Source organism: Bubalus bubalis, chromosome 5 (assembly GCF_019923935.1).
Source record: "Bubalus bubalis isolate 160015118507 breed Murrah chromosome 5, NDDB_SH_1, whole genome shotgun sequence".
Lineage (NCBI taxonomy): Eukaryota > Metazoa > Chordata > Mammalia > Artiodactyla > Bovidae > Bubalus > Bubalus bubalis.
Window position 1 is genome coordinate 98,702,634 of NC_059161.1, and position 18,011 is coordinate 98,720,644.

Consider the following 18,011-nt stretch of genomic DNA (forward strand, 5'->3'; position numbering starts at 1 on the left):
TCCTTCATAGGAAGGGGGTCCTCTTCCATTCTCACTTTGGGGGGTGGGTGGTGGTGAAGTCGGTTTTGCTTCTCCGCTTTGGTGGGCAGAGGGTTAATTTCTCCTCCCCCATAGTTTTTCTCCTCCTCCCTGCTCCCCCCTCCCCCAAATAATAGAAAAGCATCTCTCCACTTTTCCAGTCCCTTCCCCCTTCATCCTGGCAGTAAGGCGTAGGGGAAGAAGAAGTCGCCCTCCCATTTGAAGGGTAGGGTGGGGTGTTTAGTATGTAGGATGGAGGAGGGGCTCAGACGGAGGGGGAAACAGTTGAAGAAGGTGCTTGTTGCTCATGTTTCTCTCTCTGGTGCCGCCGGTCTATTATTGGTGTTCGCAAGTGGTGCTCCTTCCACATAAGGCCACCGCGCGGGTGCAGGGCGCATGCTCTGCCCGGCCCCATTGAAACTTCCTGCTGCTGCTTGCTGCTGGTGGTTCTTTTCGCTGGAGCATCTCCGCGCCGCGCCTGCTGCCTCCAGCCCTCACTGAGCGCGTACACTCACTCCCTGTTTATTCCCGATTTTCCTCTCTTTTTCAGAGAAAGGTTTTTTGTTGTTATGGTACTCTGAGCATTGCCTTTATCTGGGAACAGCCCTTGGCTGAAGAAGAAACGTTGTCCAAATAGGTCCTTTTTTCCCCTTTTTGTCCGTATTAGGTGGCCACAGTGTGGACTAGGTATTGTGCGAAACAGATAGCTATTTCCTTTTCAAGAAATCAGGGTGTTTTCAATTTTCCATGGGAATGAAGTTTCTGTTAGTAGAATATATGTACATTGCTAGGAAGAGCCCAAGTGTGAAGTTGTCCAAAATATAACCTAGAGAGTAAATTATGTTAGGGCTACCAGACTCACATGAATACAGCAATTGTGGTACAGGCATATATCTCTCCTTACCTGCCCAAATCTTCTCTACCATTAAAAACTCCGGCAAATAAAAGGTTACATTATATAAAGACTTCCTGCAGAATTTCTTGAAAAGTTAAACTCCCCAATGTAGTTAAAATTTGATGGTTATCAAATTGTATTTATATTTTTTATGGAAATAGTCATTTTGAAGGACATATGCCTTGTAAGTTACTTTTAGGATATCTTGAGAAATGATGGTAATGTATCTATAAGAAAAATGTGGGAATTTGAGGAAAGGTATTGCTGGTAACTTGTTTTTGGAATATATGATATTTCAACCAAGTTGAAATGCAAGCATAAACTTTATGTCATGGCACTGTATTTTGGGTGGTATATAAGATTGCTTGACTCTCCATTCCTAGTAAGTGTTTTGGCCTCTGCATTTGGCTTTTGTTAGAAACAAGAAAAAAAATATCAGGGTCAGTCGAATACTTCATGTTACTTTCGAGCTAGTATTGAACAGTGGGTGACTAAGTAAAAAATGAGAAATAATGCGCGCCAAAAGAATATACCAGTGGGTTCAGCCACGCATTGTTGGTAAAGTTTCAACTATGATAATAGATTTTGTCATCAGTTGATCTAAGAATAATAATCAGTGTTACACAGTTCAACATACTTGGCAAATGAAGTCTCTGCAGGTGAAATGCTGTGTAGGGAGGAGACTTCCAGGCCTTTGGTGATGGTTAACCTACTTGTAATAATTGATAATACTGCTCCAACTAAGAATGTTTGAACTGAGTCTTGGAGTTGTGGTGTACTAGAAAGAGTTAAAAGACATTGGATATAGTTGAACTAAATGTTTTGCTGATTATCTCAGGACAGCTGAATCAGCCTCTTGAGTAGTGTAATATTAATATGTAGTTTGTGGGGGAAATTACTTAATTTCTGTGGACCTAGTTTCTTGAGGAAATAGAGGTAATATCTGAGGATCAAATGAAATGTTTCAAAAGTCCTATCATAAACCAAGTGTGTGTGTGTATATATATATATATATATATATATATATATATTTTTTTTTTTTTTTTTTTTTTTTTTGCCTACTACACTCTGTATGTATTCTATTTCCCCTACCAAGGATTGAACCTGGGCACTGTAGTCAAACTGCCAAGTTCTAACCACTGAACCCCAGGGAATCCCTGAAATACTATTGTGTTACAAATTTTATTAAAGGTATTTATGAGGTAACAGACACAAAAGTGCATTTGGACTGAAAATATTAATTTTTAGCATGTTGTGAGAAAGGACTTTAAGCACAGTATAATGTTGAGCCTTTGTGCTCTTGGGGGATAGTCTTTGTTATAATCAAAGGAGTTTTGCTCTGTATACATTTTAATATTCTTAAAAGGCAGTTCTTAGGGCTGTTGAAAGAATCCTATTGTATAAAACTTGTTTTTTCCTGGTGTAATTATACCTTAAAAAGTTTGGAAAGTGTACTCTTCTGAGTTGCCAGTTAAATATTTTTCACCTAGTCATTTATTGTGGTAGGTATATTGACACCATAACATCTTTGGAAAAGACCATTTCTCTATATTGTTCTTGTTTAGGCACTTTATGATCTTTCCCTTAAGTTTTTGTTTATAAGTCTTTTTTTGACATTATGGCTTCAGCTTAGAATGCTTCCTTTATCCCCTACAGTGTCAATTATTACTTTTTACTTTATTTTAAAAAAATCTTTATTTATTTGGCACACTGGGTCTTAGTCGTGGCATACAGAATCTTCACTCTTCATTGTGGCATGAGGGATTTTTAGTGGCATTTGGGATCTAATTCCCTGACCAGGGATCGAACCCAGGCTCCTTACATTGGGAGTGCAGAATTTCAGCCTCTGGACCACCAGGGAAGTCCCAAAGTTGGTTTTATAAACTACTTTTTTAGTCTTAAGGATATGATAATAGTTACCACTTACTGAGCATTTACTGTGTGCAAACATCTCCTTATTCCTTACAGCTACACTCTGAGGTTGGTACTGTTATTCCCATTTGGCAAGTGTAGAAACTAAGGTTCAAGAGGTTGATTCAGCTGTTCAGTGCCCAAGCTTATATAGTTTTTGCTAGAATCTTATTTAGATTTCATAGTGATATTAATTAGAATAGGAAAAGGGTGTGCCAACTGACACTGTAGCCCTCCCAGTTCTGCGTCTAACGCAGCCTTCCCAGTTCTGTGCTTTATATGGACTTCACCAGCGTCCTCTTGATGACTGGTGGTTGATCAGGACGTATGAATATAACTAAAAGTTGACATTGACTTTGTGGAATTACCAACATCCAAGGCTCCCCGGTATATTCCCTCTTCTCCAGAGGACTTTCTTCTTCAAGAGGAAAATATAATTTTCCATCCTTTAAAGGTAGTCTTAGTATGGGTACTGATTGAGAAGTTATATTTATCTAATAACAGTCTACTAAGCTGTGTATGGATATGGTTGACTGAGTTATTGTATAGTACTAAATAAGTTGAATCATTAGGTTTTTGGTTTGTTGGGGTTTTTAAATTTTAATTTTTAGAGCTATTTTAGGTTTGATTTGTGTTTTGAGTTTTTTAATGAGTTGAACTTTGAACTCTTGTGGTCAAAATGTCAAGTATTTATAAAAAGATATACTTTTTTGTTTTAACTAGACTTGTGACTGTAGCTTAATATATTCTCTTCTGTTAGTGATAACTGAATTGTGTGACAGTAGTTTTTAGATTCATTCATAAATTAGAAAGATGACTTTACTGTAACTGGAGTCACCATCTGTTACTTTGAGCAAAAGATCTTACCAGGTACATGTGCCAGGAGTTGCATGGATCCACAGTGGTAGATTGTTGGTGGTAGCATTGCTGGAACCAGAGCCTTATCTGGTTGAAATGTCCAGTTTCAGTTCTTTTACCTTTGAAAGAAGAGATGTTCTTTACACATTTATTAGAAGGAAAGAGAGAAAAGTATTTCTTCCTCATCATTTCCTCATCTATATCATAGAGTTGAGGTAATCAAAAGTTATAGAGGATTGGAGGAAGGTTGTTGGCCTTGTCCCAGAACTGGAGGTACTAGGGAAAGAAGGAATCTGGAAGAAGCACAAGCTGGAATCAAGATTGCTGGGAGAAATATCAATAACCTCAGATATGCAGATGACACCACCCTTATGGCAGAAAGTGAAGAGGAACTAAAAAGCCTCTTGATGAGAGTGAAAGAGGAGAGTGAAAAAGTTGGCTTAAAGCTCAACATTCAGAAAACGAAGATCATGGCATCTGGTCCCATCACTTCATGGCAAATACATGGGGAAACAGTGTCAGACTTTATTTCTGGGGCTCCAGAATCACTGCAAATGGTGACTGCAGCCATGAAATTAAAAGATGCTTACTCCTTGGAAGGAAAGTTATGACGAACCTAGATAGCATATTGAAAAGCAGAGACATTACTTTGCCAACAAAGGTCCGTCTGGTCAAGGCTATGGTTTTTCCAGTGGTCATGTATGGATGCAAAAATTGGACTGTGAATAAAGCTGAGTGCCTAAGAATTGATGCTTTTGCACTGTGGTGTTGGAGAAGACTCTTGAGAGTCCTTTAGACTGCAAGGAGATCCAACCAGTCCATTCTAAAGGAGATCAGCCCTGGGATTTCTTTGGAAGGAGTGATGCTAAAGCTGAAACTCCAGTACTTCGGCCACCTGATGCGAAGAGTTGACTCATTGGAAAAGACTCTGATGCTGGGAGGGATTGGGGGCAGGAGGAGAAGGGGACGACAGAGGATGAGATGGCTGGATGGCATCACCGACTCGATGGATGTGAGTTTGAGTGAAGTCCGGGAGATGGTGATGGACAGGGAGGCCTGACGTGCTGCGATTCATGGGGTTGCAAAGAGTCGGACACGACTGAGCGACTGAACTGAACTGAATGAAAACTGACCTTTCTTGTTGTTTTAATTACTAAGAAGTTTGCCTTGAAATTTATCTGTGTTGTTAAATTCTCAGTAAAGAAGACAAGCATTTATTAGCTACTTCTTTTGCTTAATATGTATAATGAATATTTGCTATATTTTAATTACAGTGGTCATTAAGGTGATTATTTATTTTAAAAAATACCCTCTTTTTTTTTTGGCCACTCGGCTTGTGGGATTTTAGTTTTCAGACCAGGGTTTGAACCCAAATACTTGCTGATGAGAGCACAGAATCCCAACCACTGGACTAGGGAATTCCCTATGGTGATTATTTAAAGAAAAAAATTAAACCTTTCCTTTTTTAAAAAGTTTATTTATTTTATTTTTGGCTGGTTGTGTTTTTGTTGCTGTGTGCGAGCTTTCTCTAGTTGTAGTGTGCAGGGTCTGCTGATGCGCGGGCTTCTCATTGTGGCTTCTCTTCTTGTGGAGCGCAGGCTCTGGGTGTATCAGGCTTCAGTCATCCAGTGTGTGGGCTCAGCTGTTGTAGCTCATGGGCTCTAGAGTGCCAGCTCAGCAGTTAGGGTGTGCGAGCCCAGCTGCTCCACAGCATGAGAAGTCCTCCTGGACCAGGGATTGAACCCATGTCCTCTGCGTTGGCGGATGGACTCCCAACCACTGGACCACCAGGGAAGTCCTGTACCCTTCTTTTAAGGATTTTCTAATCTAGTAAGAAGTAAGTAGCAAAACTGAGATTGAGTTACCATCACCATTTAAACACTTACTTTTTTCCTGTGGGATTTTATCAACTGAAGTTAGTAGTCTATGAATTCTAGTCTATAAGTTAATGGACTGAAATTATCTCTGATAACTTTATGGTGAGATGTACAGCCTCATACAGTGTGGAAAAGTTGGAACAATTCAGACCCAAAGTACATGTTGACATGAATCATGTATTCAAGAAAGGTATTTATGTGTGTTCCTGGATTTAAAATGTCTTTGGCTCTATCCTTGGTGGTTATAGTCATAATTTTTTTTTTTAATAGTCTTAATATGCTGTGTCTGAGTATTTTTCGTTTTATTTTGTTTTCTGTTTTTACTTTTGTGGCAGATCCTGTTACAAAGGGTATCAATGTGTTTTCTACTTTTAATTTTAGAATTTTTGAAATATCCATTGCTTGAGAGAATAAGCTGGAGCCTCATTTAAAAAAAAGGATTATAGATTCTTTCAACAATTGTCAATTGATTATGTACTGTGTGCCAGATGCACTGTACACTCGTGATACATTAATGAGCAAAATAGATAAGATCCTTGGCCTTATGGAGCTCACAGTTTAGCAGCAAAGATAGACAATGAAGCAGTGATTTTTTTTTTTAAAGTTATTATATGGGCAAATATTCTGTATATGCTGAAGTGATTCATATTTTTAGTGAACTTTGTTAAGCTTGTTTAATTTGCTTAACTTTGTATTTATCCTATCTCTGTGCTTTTTTTTCTATATTTGTACAATTTTATCTTAATAATTTTCTGGATGGTGTGATTAATAGGTTTTTATTTTTCTGGGTGTCTTACATTTTTCCACATTTCACTTTCAGTACTAATTATGTATGTTTTCAGTAATCACAAAAAAAATTATTTAAAAGTAGTTTTATGCCAGAAGTGAAATGGATTAAAGTAGTCAAAAGGTATAAAATTCCAGTTATAAAGTAAATCATGGAGATATAATGTCTAGGATGGTAACTATAGTTAATAATACTGTTTTATATGTTTGCAACTTGCTAAGAGAGTACATCTCAAAAGTTCTCACTGCAGGAAAAAAATTTATAACAATGTGATTATAAATGTTACAACAATGTAGTGGTTTATAATATGTTAACTTTTGCTCATTTCACAATCTATATAAATATTGTATCACGTTGTACACCTGAAACTAACATGTTGTATGTCGATCATGGGCTTCCCTGAATGGTTTCAGAGGTAAAGAATCTATCTGCAATGCAGGAGCCGTAGGTTCGATCCCTGGGTCAGGAAGATCCCCTGAAGAAGGAAATGGCTACCCACTTCAGTATTCTTGCCTGAGAAATCCCATGGACAGAGGGGTCTGGCATACTATATATAGCCCATGGGTCACAAAAGAGCCAAACACAACTTAGCAACTAAACAACAACATGTCAATTATATCTCAAAAAAAAAAAAAATTAAGAAAACTAGTTTTATAAGAGGGTTTATCAAAGAAAAAATTGAGTTGCTGCTTTATTTACTTTTAATTTTGAATTATCTCTCACCATGAATATTACCATCATTCACCCAAGTCTGTCAAGTCTGAAGGTATGAAAGGTTGTTTCACATCTTCAATGCCTTTTCTTCATCCTCCTATCTGAGTTGAATATTCTTCTCCCTTTCCTTTCCTGCTCACTGTACTCCTGCCCATCATTAATCTGATCTTTAAGGACCAAATACACATGTGAAATTTATTCTGCTTCCTTTGTCTCTCAAGTTAACTATTTCCATCTTTTTACTCAACATGTGCCCTGTATTCACAACACTTTCTGCACATAGTCTAGCCTGTTAAGTTTCTTGAGGGCAGGGTTAGTGTTTATGAAATGAATAGTTTTTTCTGAGTTTATTATACGACCATGTTGTGTTCTAAAACTTAATTTTAGAACTAAATCTTGTTTAAAGTAAACTTTTTTTTTTTTTGCTGACCTCTCTCTGAGATTCTGTTTTTATTTTCTTTAGATGTATACCCAGAAGTGAGATTGTTGGTAGGATCAGTCATTTCTCAACCACTACTTGTTTCAAAGTCCTTCTGAGGTGATGCAGTTGCTGCTGCTGCTGCTAAGTCGACTGCTTCAGTTGTGTCCGACTCTGTGCGACCCCATAGACGGCAGCTCACCAGGCTCCCCCATCCCTGGGATTCTCCAGGCAAGAACACTGGAGTGGGTTGCCGTGGCCTTCTCTATAAAGTAAACTTTTAAATAAGCATTTACCCACCATATGAAAGGGGCCTTCCCTGCTAGCTCAGTTGGTAAAGAATCTGCCTGCAGTACAGGAGACCTGGGTTTGATCCCTGGGTTAGGAAGATCCCTTGGAGAAGGGAAAGACTACCCACTCCAGTATTCTGGCCTGGAGAATTCCATGGACTGTATTGTCCATGGGGTCACAACGAGTTGGACACTACTGAGTAACTTTAACTTCGCTGTATGAGAATGATACTCTTTCCATTAATAGTTGGAAAGTGAATGCCATGTTGGTTAATGACAGCACTTGAGTTAACCAGATTTTGTGTCCCACTTAATTAGATGTAGTATTTAAAATGAATGCATAGAGTTGGAAATTCAAGCCTAGTCTGTGATAGTCTAATGCAGGAGTGGGCCAGTTCAGTTCAGTTGCTCAGTCATGTCCAACGCTTTGCGACCCCATAGACTGCAACACGCCAGGCCTCCCTGTCCATCACCAACTCCCGGAGCTTACTCAAACTCATGTTCATTGAGTCGGTGATGCCATCCAACCATCTCATCCTCTGTTGTCCCCTCTTCTTCCCACCTTCAATCTTTCCCAGTATCAGGGTCTTTTCCATTGAGTCAGTTCTTCATATCAGGTGTCCAAAGTATTGGAGTTTCAGCTTCAGCATCAGTCCTTCCAATGAATATTCAGGACTAATTTCCTTTAGGATGGACTGGTTGGATGTCCTTGATGTCCAAGGGACTCTCACGAGTCTTCTCCAACACCACAGTTCAAAAGCATCAATTCTTTGGTGCTCAACTTTCTTTATTGTCCAATTCTTACATCCATACATGACTACTGGAAAAACCAAAGCTTTGACTAGATGGACCTTTGTTGGCAAAATAATGTCTTTGCTTTTTAATATGCTGTCTAGGTTGGTCATAACTTTTCTTCCAAGGAGTAAGCGTCTTTTAATTTCATGGCTGCAATCACCATCTGCAGTGATTTTGGAGACCCCAAAATCAAGTCTGTCACTGTTTCCATTGTTTCCCCATCTATTTGCCATGAAGTGATGGGACCGGATGCCATGATCTTAGTTTTCTGAATGTTGAGTTTTAAGCTAGCTCTTTCACTTTCATCAAGCTCTTTAGTTCTTCGCTTTCTGCCGTAAGGGTGGTGTCATCTGCATATCTGAGGTTATTGATATTTCTCCCGGCAATCTTGATTCCAGCTTGTGCTTCTTCCAGCCCAGCGTTTCTCATGATGTACTCTGCATATAAGTTAAATAAGCAGGGTGACAATATACAGCCTTGACGTACTCCTTTTCCTATTTGGAACCAGTCTGTTGTTCCATGTCCAGTTCTAACTGTTACTTCTTAACCGGCATATAGATATCTCAGGAAGTAAGTCTGATGGTCTGGTATTCCCATCTCTTGAAGCATTTTCCACAGTTTGTTTTGATCCACACAGTCAAAGGCTTTGACATAGTCAATAAAGCAGAAATAGATGTTTTTCTGGAACTCTCTTGCTTTTCCAATGATCCAGCGGGTGTTGGCAGTTGATCTCTAGTTCTTTTGCCTTTTCTAAATCCAGCTTGAACATCTGGAAGTTCACGGTTCACGTACTGTTTAAGCCTGGCTTGGAGAATTTTGAGCATTACTTTACTAGTGTGTGAGATGAGTGCAATTGTGCGGTAGTTTGAACATTCTTTAGCATTGCCTTTCTTTGGGATTGGAATGAAAACTGACCTTTTCCAAGCCAATTGGCTGTTTTTGTAAATAAAGTATTATTGGTTAATGGCCATGCTAATTTGTTTACATACTGTTAATAGTAACTTTCACACTAAAGTGTCCGAGGTGACTGATAGTGACAAAAAAGTGTAGTCTACAAAACCTAAAGTATTTACTGTCTGGCCCTTTACTGGAAAAAAAGAATGTGAATGAACGTAACTCTCAGATGATTTTCTTTGTGTTTGAGAACACTTTTAAAACCAGAATAATACTAATTAAGTGTGTAGAGTGTCTTGTGAATGAAAAATTGAAGCAGTAGTTTCCTCAATATTTATCTAATTTTACACACAACCTGTTTTACTGCTCTTTTGTCTTAGGTTAGGTGAATTTAAAAGCTTTTCTGGGGAATTCCCTGATAGTCCAGTGGCTAAGACTCCACTCTCCCAGTGGAGTGGGTCCTGGTCAGGAAACTAGATTCCCACACGTCACAAGTAAGAGTTTGCATGCTGCAACTAAAAATCCTGTGTGCTGCAACTAAGACTGGGCACATCCAAATAAATATTAAAAGCTTTTCTGTTAACAGGTTGATGAAGACATTACATTGAATTAAATTCTTTCACCCAAGGATAGCCATGGGTTCCTTGGTCTAATTATCCTAAGGCAAGGCTGGGACAGAGGCCGAGTGACATACTGATTGGCAGTAAGGCTTTGAATTGTTATAATACTGCTGTTAACACTGGCTTCAAAGTTCAAGTGTACTGATTTAAGATCTGATTTGGAGGTAGAGTCCCAGATCTTGGTGAGGATAAACTTGGGTGAACAATGATGCCATGTTCTTAGATAGGAAAGTATGTATTGACTGAAGGTAGGACTTAAAAGATTTACTTAGGTTACTTAGGGCACAGAGGGTTGGGGAGAACATACTGGAAAATAGCCTATTTATTAGTGGGTGATTTTATATGTCTTGAGAATCAGTATTTTACAGGGAAATTAACAGAGTATTGGTTGTAAAACTTCACATTTCAAATTCCGGATATATCAGGAAATTTACTTTGATATTTTTCCTGATCCTTTTGTCCCAAGTGTCCTCACAGTTGGTTCTGCAAATAAATACGTACCATTTCCTCACTGTTTAAATGTTAGAAGTCTTTTAGGGAAAAAAATTAGATAGAATGAATTATTCCAAATTGTAACCTGCTTTTTTGTTTGGAGTTTGGGGATATAGCAAGATTGTAACACATTGAAGAACTTTGTCTAATCAGAAATATAATGGAGCTTAATTTATACTCCCATGAAAGTCTTAAAAAGCTTTACTTTATTAGAATCAAAGGAACCATCTCCAGTAGTACTGTCTCGGGCTGGCATGTGAGTCCAGACATTCTATAATATTCCTCATTTTAGAGAATTTTTGTTCTATAAATTTTGACTGTGATCAACTAACTGGCTTGTCCTTGTCTTGCTTTCTGCCTTAATGGCCTTTTCATTTTGTAACCTATCTTCTTTTCTTACATTTATCTGATTTGATTCACCATGATATCTATGTCTCATCCTTTTTCTTTCCTATTTTCCCATATTTTGGACCTCCCTTTCAACCTTAATTATATTCTTCATTCCTGTCTTTTATAGAAACAAAGTTAAATTATAAAAAAACAAAACAAAAGGGGCTTTGGCATTTACATCTTTACCATAATTTTATAGGTAAAATGTCTTTAGTAATAATGTTATAGTTATTAAAACTTATTGTTGAATCAGGCTTTCTGCCAAGATTATTTAATCCTTATAACAACTCTATATTGCTGTTATATTGCTACTTTTGCATTATAGGTAAAGCAACTGAGTCTTAAGAGCAATTACTTTAACACTTGCCTGAAGCGGTAACTTGTCTGAAGTCACACAGCATTAAGGAGTTGGAGAAAAATTTGGTACAAAGATAGTTTATGGTGCCGTGGGAATTTAAAAACAGGTAAATCCGACTTCAAAGCTCTAGTTATTGAATACTGTACTGTCCTCTCAGGTAGAATCTTAGGATTATAATGTCATCTTCAGTATCATGGTTGTGGTCTGAGTGTTCACACTTAGGCTTCTGAGTCAGATTATATCATTGCTTTTCTACTCATTTACACTTTTTTATTTTGTTCCAATTTATTAGTGTGAACATTATTATAAAAGTTGTATTTTAATGGGTTACTGAAATAAATTAAAAGTAAAGAAATACAAATTCATAGATAACAATTGATTGCCCTGAACATGAATTTATGTCCTTAACATCTATTTATCATTGCTTAAGACAATGAAATAGCCTTAGAGATACATCTGACCTTTGAGCAACATGAGTTTAAATGATGTGGGTCCACTTACATGGGGATTTTTTTTTTTAGTAGTAATTACAACCGTACCACGTGATGCAGGACTGGTTGAATCTGTGGATGTAGAACTGCAGATACGGAGGCATCGTGGATGTGAAGCATGCATGTACGTTCGCAGTCGTGTCTGACTCTGTGTGACCCTGTGGACCATAGTCCGCAGGCTCCTCAGTCCATGAGGTTCTCCAGGCAGAACACTGGAGTGGGTTGCCATTTCCTTCTCCCAGGTGTCTTCCTGACCCAGGGTTCGAACCTGCATCTCTTGTGTCTCTTGCCATTGGCAGGTGGATTCTATACCACTGTGCCACCTGGGAAACTCTGTGGATATGGAGGGATCATGATAATTTGTACTCAGGTTTTTAACTGTGTGGAGGGTCAGTGCCCCTAACCCCCATGTTGTTCAGGGGTCAACTCTAATTCTCTTCTTGAATCTTTTAAAATTAAGATTCCATCTCCTGTAGCTGTAAGCATATCATCAAAAGCCTTCAGGGTGGATTCCCCTGCTGTTACAACTTCAGTTTACCCTAAATAAAGAAGTGATCTTATTTTTTTCCTTCTAGCTCAGTGGTATATTATAATTAGGTGAGTTAATTAACTATTTCTGGCTGCTTATTAGAATCATCTGGGGAATTATTTTGAAAAATACCGATGCCTGGACATTACCACATGCCAGTAAAATTAGTCTCTGAGGATTGTGGTTCTAGCATCAATGATTCTTTTTTCCTTTCTTTCTTGTATTGGCGGTACATGTATCTTAGTTCCCCAACTAGGGATTGAAACCAGGCGCTTGGCAGTGAACACCCGGAGTCTTAACCACAGAACTGCCAGGCAAATCCCACAGCCTCAATGATACTAATGTGTGATAAAGGAATGTCTGTCCTCACCTATCTGTCCTGGTACTTTTCTTCAAATTTTGTTGTAAAGTCTATTTTGTCTGGTATTAATATTGCCTCTCTCGCTCTCTTTTGGTTACTGCTTCTCACAGAATACATACTTTTTCATTTTTTTAACCTCCTGTGTCTTTGACTCTACAGGTTGTCTCTTGTAGACGGCGTGTATTTGTTTTCATGGTCATGTTTTTGTGAATCTAGAAATGCAAATAGTTACATATATAACTGCCGTAAGGGAGGAGGTACTTTGATAATATAAAAGTGCAAATACCTTACTTTTCCGGAGATATGGATGATTGAATAGGAGATGGAAAAGCATTCCAGATAGTAAACAGCATGGGAAGAGGCTTGAAAGTGTGAAGTAATATGGTGTATCTAGGAAACTTTAGTCATTAGCTTTCTAAAAGATTTGTGGTTGAGGAGCTTCCAACCATGTGAGAAAATCACACTGAGACATGAGTTATAAGCTCCTTACAAGTATTTTTTTTTTCTTTAAAGTAAAAAAAAAGTGCATGAAATAAAGGCAAGATGTCAGTGACTTAGTATCCATAAAGAATTAATTTTGCTCTATTCACTTTGTTCTAACATTATTCACTTGTTTGTAACATAACACTGAGCATATAGTAGGTGCTCAAACGTTGGTTGAATGAAGAAATGTCATGTATGTCAAGTAAGTAATGATGACTCTTTTGATGTACTTTTAATTTTTTTTTTCTTTGCTTGCTAGAGATTTGTCATAGTGTAACTCTCATTTTCATTTTGGGTATTGCTTATATGGATAGGTACAATTGACTCTTGAATGACATACAAGGGATTTAGGGATGCCCACCAGGGGACAACAGAGGATGAGATGGCAGGATGGCATCACCCACTCGATGGACATGAGTTTGGGTAAACTCCGGGAGTTGGTGATGAGCGGGGGGCCTGGCATGCTGCGATTCATGGGGTGGCAAAGAGTTGGACACGACTGAGTAACTGAACTGAACTGAACCCTCAATGTGGTGGAAAGTCCATGTGTAACTTCATAGCTGACTGACCATCTCTATGTGGAATTCCATGTTGGTGAATTCAACCAATTACATATCGTTATAACCATCTGTAGATTGGTATAGTAATGTGGTGAAAAAAATATGTTGTGTAAGTGGACTCATGCAGTTCAAACCCCTGTTGTTCCAGGGTCCACTGTACTGCTGAATCCCCTTCTGTCCACTTGTTTCCATTCTTCCTTTTTTTTTCCTTTTTCTTTCTTCCTCTCTTCCTCTATTCCTTCCTCCCTCCCTGCTTCCTTCTTTCTTTCCATGTTTCTGCCAGGTCCTCTACATCTTGGGTTTTATTACTATTATTTACTTATTTTTCAATTTTTGCTTGTAGGGGTTTAGTTCTCCAACCAAAGATTGAGCCTGGGCCCTTGGCAGTGAGAGCACAACGTCCGTGGACCTCCAGGGAAGTCCCTATCTTGGGTTTTATAATAGTACTTTAGAAGCCTGAGATGGAAAATCTTTGTGTAATCTCTCAGTTCGTTTCTTAGGATATATGATTGTACAAGGTTGTAAGTGCATGGTGAAACTTGTATTAACCTCTGTCTTCTAAGCTTATTAATGTTTATAGGAATCTTCAGAGTATAGTTCAAAAATCCACTTTTTCTTTTCTTCTGAAGACATCCCAGGGAAAAGTCATCTCTCTTCTGCTATTTACTTAAAAACAGTTTTTAGTCCTATTTCTCAGAATCATTTTATATCATCTCCACCAGGGGTAACTCGAAATTCTTACTTGTAAAACTAAAATTTTTTTGAGTTGTTGAAAGGCAGTGTGGAGGCTTGAGAGTAGGAAAATCAGCTAGAGAATATTATTGATATGGGTTGGGGCAATGGCTGTGGGGAGTGAGAAAAAAGGCCAGATAGGAGTAAGATTTTGCACATAGAATTGATAAGGATTTAATGATCAGATTATTGTAAAAGATCTTCAAGTAAAAAGATCTTTTGATTGTGTGCGACACCTTGAGATCCCACAGCCTATACCCTACTAGGCTCCTCCGTCCATGGATTTGTCCAGGCAAGAGTATTGGAATGGGTTGCCATTTCCTTCTCCAGGGGATCTTCCTGACCTGGGGATTGAACCCAGGTCTCTTGCATGGCAAGCAGACACTTTACCCTCTGAGCCACCAAAAGAAAGGGAAACCCAAAAAAATATTTCATATGACTAAAAAGTGTTTAGTATGATTCCTAGGTTTCTGAGTGGGTAATTGATAGTTTCATTATTGATGGCCAAAAAGCCCACAGTATATGTGGGGATGGTGTGATTTCCCTAGTTTAAAAAATTCAGACTTTGTATGTGAGCACTATTTGAAGAACTAGCCATGTTAATTTTATAGCTTTCTAAAAGCTTGTTCTGGAATAAACAGATTATGGCAGTATAACTTACTTTATAGCTCTTTTTGTGATATATTTAAGTTGCTGTTTATATGTTAAATACACATTTAACATTTTGTTAAGGACATTTTTATAGAATGCCTTATTTATGTACTTAAAATAATTAAAATTAGCTTTATTAAACTGTCTTGGCATTGATGCCCAATTGTATTCTCTTGTAAGCAAAGCTTTCTTTAACTGAGTCTGTCATTTTCATTTGCAGAAAGGTTTTGTTGTAATATTAGCGATTACTGTGTTCTGCTGAGTAAAGATTTGTTAGTTGTTAGACATTTTGTTCCCCCTCCCCACAAATAAGTGGATGGAACTTCAAATAAATTGAAATGCTGTTCTAAATAAATAGATATATTAAATAAGTAGTGTGGGATGAGTCCGTTATATAGATGAGAAGTACTTAAGTAAATGTGACCTTTGTGTTCATAGTTGATGTAATTCTTGATTAATCTTGAAAGATTCTTTAACAGAAATTTTAAGTTGAATTCCATTTTAGGAGTGATCTTTCTTCAACTTTTACACATGCTATTAGACACCATGTGGTAATTCAAACCTGTATTAATACTTGAGTCTGGTCTCACACCATTTAGTTAGTGAAGGATGGCGCTATCATCTTGAAAGACAAAATGTTACCCCTCTAAGAAATTATAAATACTTCTTAAGCTAGAATTATCAATAATGTAAATAATTGTATCTAAAGGAAATTAATGTTGGGAGTTTTTTTTCCCTTCTCTCTATGGTTGATACTTGAACACAGTAACTTGCTTTAATAACTCAAGCAGTATAAAAATCTTAACAGGCTTCCTCCCTGACCATTCCTTTGAGTCCCACAACCAACCTGCTGTGTTTTAATTACCTGGGATTTTAGTTCCATATGGTCATTCATTCATTTATGTTTCTCAAAAATTATTTAAATTAGACTGTGTGTTTTAGTAGTTTATTTACTCACCACTGTTTTTGATTCCCACATTTTTCCTCTTACATTCATTCTTTTGTTATAGTACATTCTTTTTCAAACAGGATTTCTAAGAGGTGAACTTGTGTTCTTGCATGTCTGAAAATATTTTTATTTTGTCCTCTGTTTTTACTGGCCATTTAAATTGAATACAGTATTCAAATAATTTCCCCCAGAACTCTTTTTATCTTTTAGCATCCACTGTTACTGATGAGACATCTGCCAGTTTGATTCTTGTTCCTTTGTGAGTTTCTTTTTCTTCCTGAAATATTTTTATAATTTTTTTTCTTAACCCTCAGAGCTCTAAAATTTTTTAGGATGTGCTTTTTTCTTTGTTTCCTTACTTTTTAAAATTTATTTAGGTTAATTTAATTTTAAATCATTAAAACTAAGCTCAAACACATTTTTATGAATCAAAATAGGAGCCATTACAGTCAACACATTTTTGCCGATGAGAAATAAGTTTGTTTATTCCTGTAGTGTAAAAATCCGCGCTTTGAGATTTGATAAACTCTTGGATAGTATTTTCTGCCTCCTCCTGGTTGTGGAAACATTTTTCCCTGCAAAAAGTTGTTAAGATGCTTGAAGAAGTGGTAGTCAGTTGACAAGAGGTCAGGTGAATATGGCAGATAAGGCAAAACTTCACGGCCCAATTCGTTCAGCTTTTGAAGGGTTGGGTTGTGCCATGTGCAGTTGGACACTGTCGTGGAAGAGAATTGGGCGCACACTGCTGACCAGTGCCAGCTGCAGACAGTACAGTTTTTGGTGCATCTCATTGATTTGCTGAGCGTGTTTCTCAGGTTTAATGGTTTCTTTGGGATTCAGAAAGCTGTAGTGGATCAGACTGGCAGTAGACCACCAGACAGTGACCATGACCCTTTTTTGGTGCAAGTTTGGCTTTGGGAAGTGCTTTGGAGCTTCTTCTTGATCCAGCCACTGAGTTGGTCATCACCTGTTGTCATATACAATCCACTTCTTATCACACGTCACATGATCAAGACATGCGATCGACACATGGTTCATCATTGTTGAATAGAAGAAGAGAAGATGACACCTCACAACGACGATATTTTTGATTTGTGGTCAACTCACGAGACACCCCCGTTTCGAGCTTTTTCACCTTTCCAGTTTGCTTCAAATGCCAAATGACCTAATGGTTGATGTTGAGTTCTGTGGCAACTTCTCACGTAGTTGCAAGAGGATCAGCTCCAGTGATTACTCTCAGTTGGTTGTTGTCAACTTCCGGTAACCGGCCACTTCACTCCTCATCTTCAAGATTCTTGTCTGTTTTGCAGAATTTCTTGAACCACCACTGCCCTGTGTGTTCGTTAGCAGTTCCCAGGCCAAGTGGCGTTGTTTATGTTGCGAGTTGTCTCTGCTGCTTTATGACCCATTTTGAACTTGAATAAAAAAAATCTTTAGAATTTACTTTTTGTCTAACATCATTTCTGTAGTCTAAAATAAATATAAAATAAATAATAAGTCATTAGCAAAAATACATAAAATGAGAAATGCACATTAAAATGATGTATACCATAACCACATTTATTTAAAAATGTTTTTTTTTTTTTAAAAAGAATGTATTGTGATATCAAATGGCTAAGTCAACAATGCACAAATTACTGCAGTTAACTTTTGCACCAAGCAATATTTATATGGCTGTACCGGGCCTTAATTGGGGCACACTGACTCTTCGATCTTTGTTGTAGTAAATGAAATCTTGAGTTGTGGCATGTGGGATTTTAGTTATGGCTTGCGAATTCTTAGTTGCAACATGTGGGATCTAGTTCCCTGACTAGGGATTGAACACAGGCCCCCTGCATTGAGAGCACAGAATGTTAGCCACTGGACCACCAGGGAAGTCTCAGCTTTTAAAGATTAAAGATTCTTTGTACATGATCCTGTTGTTTGTAAATGAAGACA

The 18,011-nt window shown here is 37.8% G+C and overlaps 1 protein-coding gene across 1 annotated transcript in view; it reads left to right on the plus strand.

The window, feature by feature from the left end:
* The window catches only part of RSF1 (remodeling and spacing factor 1), a 154,122-nt gene that overhangs the window by 1,076 nt on the left and 135,035 nt on the right, over positions 1-18,011 (plus strand). The gene's annotated exons all lie outside the window — the stretch shown is intronic.